At 41.0% G+C, this 5,333-nt stretch overlaps 1 pseudogene; it reads left to right on the top strand.

The window, feature by feature from the left end:
• The first annotated feature begins 3,830 nt into the window (after window positions 1-3,830).
• Window positions 3,831-5,016, top strand: LOC123402952 (annotated as a pseudogene).
• The last annotated feature ends 317 nt before the right edge of the window (window positions 5,017-5,333 follow it).

Raw genomic sequence — 5,333 nt, 5'->3', positions numbered from 1 at the left:
TGGTGGTATCATAAGTAGTATTATGCATGTCAACTAGTCAATTTTAATGGGATGACATAGAATTAAATAAAGAAATAGATGATTGAGTATCATACTAAATGGTGTGCTACTACTCCCTCCGTTTCGGTTTATAAGTCATCTTACGAAAACCAAATAATCCCAAAACACTTAGTCACGGTGCATTAACTTTCATCTTTTTTTTTGTTTTTTGACATGAATAAAGGAATCAACCAATAAGAGACGTGACGTCTGTATGTTTTTAATGACTTGAGACTAACTAGCACGACATGCAATGATCAGTTCATTGCATGCAATGGTATTAATTAGCAAAATCACATTAATTTTTTTGTTTTCCTCTCCGTCTTGATCACGGTGCACAACCTAAGATGACCTATACACTGAGACGGAGGGAGTACTTAGGGGGTGTTTCTTTCATGGGACTTTTTGGTGTAGGGACTATAAAAAGTCCCTTTTAGTCCCATGTGAAAGAAACAGGAGGAACTTTTAGGGACTAAAGTGGGGTAGTTGGGACTAAAGGAAGAAGTCCCTATGGGAGGGACTTTTTGGGACTTTTTTTGGCTCTTTTCCCAACAATGCCCCTACTTTTAGCATGTTATTTAATAACTTGTAGTATATTACTAGGGGTAACATGGTCTTTTTGCATGTCATTTAATGACTTCTAGTCTATGTTTAGTCCTTGGAAAGAAACAGGTAGGGACTAGAGACTTTTTAGTTGGGACTAAAAAAGTCCTAGGACTTTTTAAAGAAACAGGGCCTTACTTATGATACTATGCACTACGGATGTACTCCCTCCGTCCGGGTTTATTGGGCCCAAAAACCAAATCGACAGGACCAGGGAAAGCAATTACTTCCTCCGTCACGGTTTAGAAGGCACGGTTAAACTTGGGTGCGTTTCCAAAATAGACAAGGTTTAAGGCGCGAAAGCAATTACTCCTATTAATTAGTATTAGTACTACCCATGCATGCGCCCTCCTAATTTGCTGCTCACGCATTAGTACTAGTATTTTCTCAATTGATTAGACGCATTAGCATCTACACCTACTACATCTCACAACCAATCGGTGACTACATTGGTTCCAGAGATTTTTCAAACGTGCCTTCTAAACCGTGACGGAGGGAGTAGTAGCTGTGTTTAAATCCCATTATCTCATGCTTTAGTTAATGCCCGTGGCTTGGCCTCCGCATTTGGGTGCATGCATTGGTTGGTGTGGCTGCTGCCCCATCATTTCGCATGGAGATTAAAATTGGTCTTCTCTAGCATTGAACGACAACAAATCCCATACGCATGCACAACTGATCTCCTTCAGAGTTGAGATTATAGCAAGTACAATAGAGCTGAGTCAGCTGGCCATAAGAAATAAACTAATATATTTTTGGTTAGTTAGAGGAAAAAGAAGAAGAGAGAGAAGGTAAGCGGGCTCTTAGCCAAAAGCCAGCTCTAGCACGTGCTCCTAGACATTTTGTGAGTATGAAAGGTGGACCATATAATAAAGAAGTAGTACCCTTTTGCAATGAACTATTGTACATGTTGGCTATAAGATGGGCTATAGATGATATGACAATGGCTTATAGCCAGCAGCTGGCTATACTATTATACTTGCTCTTAAATAGGAGAGACAAGTGAACGTTTTTAGAGAGCGGCCTAAAAATGACGGACGTGCAGCTCATGCCCAGGGGCCTTATAAACCCGGACGAAGGGAATAGTATCATAAGCATGATACTATACTAGTATATGATACTCTCCATTGTAACCAGCCTACTGCACTGCGAAATACTTTAGAAGTGTGACCGGCGACTACCAATCACTTCAAGACCGTGCCATGATTTCCGAGGTCGAGCGGTTGTTGAGTGAGGTGCCCACCACGGTAGAAGAGGTCATCGATGTTCAGGGAGGAATATCGACGGGACGGACGCCGCACTCCGAGATCTCATCGGGGTCCTTGAGCTGAAGAGCGCGGTGAAAAAAATGGTGCGTGTGAACTAGGATGAAAACGACAAGGTGGCTAAATAGGAGCAGACAATGGCGTCATACATATCATGTCATGGGAAATTTTCAATATAACTAAGGGATTATAGAAGCAAGTTATATATGATCAAACACTGTTCTGCTATATAAATGATATTTGTCAAAGATTTGTTATTAACTGTTATTAATTTTGAGCATTTTTTCAAGTCTCTAGATACATCTTGCTGACATTCTTATAGAGCTACTACTAAGGGAAACACTTGGATTCATCCGGTGGATCGCACGCGCGCCGCCTCATCCGTGCGATGTGTCCTGGGTGGACTCTCTAACATTGTCTTATTTAGTTTTGCAACTGAGCCCTTCTTGCAGTTTGCCTTCCGCAACAACTCGTGCGTTGCACGAAATGGATCGCCTCTCATGCCTCTCCCAAGCTCCCATTCTATATGACGGTCTACCTTTAATTTTTGCAACATCATCATCTATGTTGCAAAAAGATGAAGACAGAAATAAAATTCTATAACATAATCTCTTTGAATGTTTATGCATCATTAGCTCCGTTGCAAACACTTCTGCAACACTGACTGTTACAGCAATGAGGACGCGGCTAGGCTGTTGGATGTACGAGATCTTCAAATTATCCACCGACGGACACATAACGCTCCCCTACTAATAAGGCACTTAGTGTGTTGCTACAGCGCGCACTAGAAAGCAACATACATACTTATGAATAACTAGTAAAAGTGCCCGTGCGTTGCAACGAGCGAACACCAAAAACTCATAAAAGTTATAATGTCCAACAGAAAACAACTTAAGTCCATCAAATTGCACCAATCTAATGTAAATCCTACAAATCATTTAGTTGATGCAAAAGTGGAGGATTAAGGTCTGGTTGATGCATTGTTATATTTAACAATTGGACATATCAAGAAGGGCCACAAAATCTCTTGAACATGAAAAATTACTGACATAAACTTCTTTGTTCCTCCAGTATGCTTGACATTAGCTAATTGTATCTGCACATCTTAGTTCCTATGTCAACCATGTACCGGATTGGTAAAATTTAAGCTAGCCAAGGAATGAAAAGACAAATATGATCATTGTAGTCTATGACATTTATCGTGTTTCAACAAAGACCATGGTAAAGATATGTAAATGAAAACGAGCAATACCCACCCAACTGGAAATTGCTGCCAATTAAAGAAAAGATTGTTTGTTAGCACTGAAGTATCGAGTGAAAGGGAAACTGAAAATAGTTCAAGTCTAGCAGAATAGCGAGATATTCGAACAAAATTTAGGAATAGTACAATTACTATTTTAAAAACTGAACTAAGTTTTCTCTCTATTCATAAATCATCAATCAGATGTCCACTTATTAGTTGCCAATTAAAGGTTGAACTTAGAATTATAGACCTTACAATTACTCCCTAACAAGAAAATGGAAAGCTAAAAACAAATCCAACCAGAACCTTTGTATATTGGCATGACATGCGCGGAGCACAGTGTTACTTTATTTTTGCCACATACCAAATCTTATGCCAATAACTTAGCATACCCGATAAAACAACAACAAAGTATAGCCTCATCACCCCACAAAAAAGTGTTTCCTCATGATATACATATTGACTATAATCTTTTTATTTCCAAAGATATATCTAGGATAACTGCCACATAGGTTAATAAGAAAAATAATCGCCAACTTGTACCAAGCACACAGGTAGAAAATGAAAACCAAGAATTCTCACCTGAGATCGTGTTTCCCGTCAGCAACGCTGGTTTGGTTGGAAACTGTCTGAGATGTAGAGTCAACTTGCTGCTCTGATTCAAAAACATTTGGTGCCTCCAAATGGTAACCAGAAGTAAGCTCAAATAAGTCATCACTCCTGGTGTCATCTATATTGAATGGGTTCTTGGTAGAAGACACTTGATCCGTTAGCAATGTGACATGCTCCTGACTTGTAGACACTTGATAATTTGTAGGAACCTCAGTGGCACTTTCCCTGTTGCAGATGTCCTCTGGTTGTTCAGGCCTCGCCTCGCATGAAAAATCAACCGCACTGTCCTTTACTAAAATGTCTTTACTGCAGTTGTCTTCAGCAATGGAGTTGGGCATGATATCGACATTAGTAACAGCAAGATCATTCTGATAACCAGGTACAGAGCATACTTGCGGGCATTCTGTGCCTTGGGGCGGGTCGCTGACGCCGCCATGGTGCTCGATGAAATGCCGGATTGGGGGGTTCATAGGACGGTGGTCAGCTTCAACACGCTGATCGCTGCTTATTGCAGGGAGCATGGTGGTCTGGAACATGCGCTGGAGCTGAAGAAGAGGATGGAGCTGGAGGTACTAACGCCCAGTGAGTTGACCTATAACACGATCATCCATGGGCTGTGCAACGAGGGGAGGATGCGGCAGGCGAATCGTTTGTTGAGCGAAATGAGGGCGATGAGGGTTGTACCGAACACGGTAACTTACAATACGCTGATTTATGGGTATTTCATGCATGGTGATAATGGGACAGCGTTAAGGGTTCATGAAGAGATGGTTAAGAAGGGAGTTGAGCTTGATACTGTAACTTACAATGTGCTCATTCTCGGTCTTTGCCGGGACGAGAAGATAAAAAAGGCCGAGCACTTGTTTCAGCAGCTTGACAGGCCCAAGCTTGAACCGAATGCTTCAACTTTCTCAATGTTGATTCTTGGGCACTGCAAGACGCAGAATTCAGAGCGAGCACTGCAACTGTTGAATGTGATGAAAAAAATCTGGCTTCCTTCCGAATTATGACACATATAAGATTGTTATATCTACTTTCTGCAAGAATAAGGATTTTGAAGGAGCAGTGGATGTGATGAAGGAGCTTCTTGAGATGCGCATGGCTCCTGACAAGGTCTTATTGCATGAATTTTTTCAAGCTCTCTCAAAGGCTAAAAAACTCCACCTAGCAGAAGATCTGCAGTCAGCTGATAAAAGTGGAAAGTTTATTCCATCTATCTACTATACTGGTGATTACAGGAACAAGGGTGAAGAGTAAACTGCATGTTAACACGGAGAGACCAAAATGGTGCCTCGTGAGAATGTACAATTTGTTTGTTTGGAGAACAATATAAGTTAAACCCTTCTTCTTGTACCAATTTGGAATTTGCATTGACACATGCATATGAACGGTTCTGTTTGGATTAAGTGAGCACAACCTGGCAACTATTCTTGCCTGTAGGTAGCTGAATTGCTTGTTCCTGCGAGAAGATGACTGTAGCAAATGGAGCACTACATACTACGTGTCTACACAAATATGCCAACCGAGAATTCTCCATAATCAGATGCTTATGGAGTTACAGGCTTGTACTTTTC

The sequence above is a fragment of the Hordeum vulgare genome, chromosome 1H, assembly GCF_904849725.1.
Source record: "Hordeum vulgare subsp. vulgare chromosome 1H, MorexV3_pseudomolecules_assembly, whole genome shotgun sequence".
Classification (NCBI taxonomy): domain Eukaryota; kingdom Viridiplantae; phylum Streptophyta; class Magnoliopsida; order Poales; family Poaceae; genus Hordeum; species Hordeum vulgare.
This window is presented reverse-complemented; position numbering and strand designations above follow the sequence as displayed.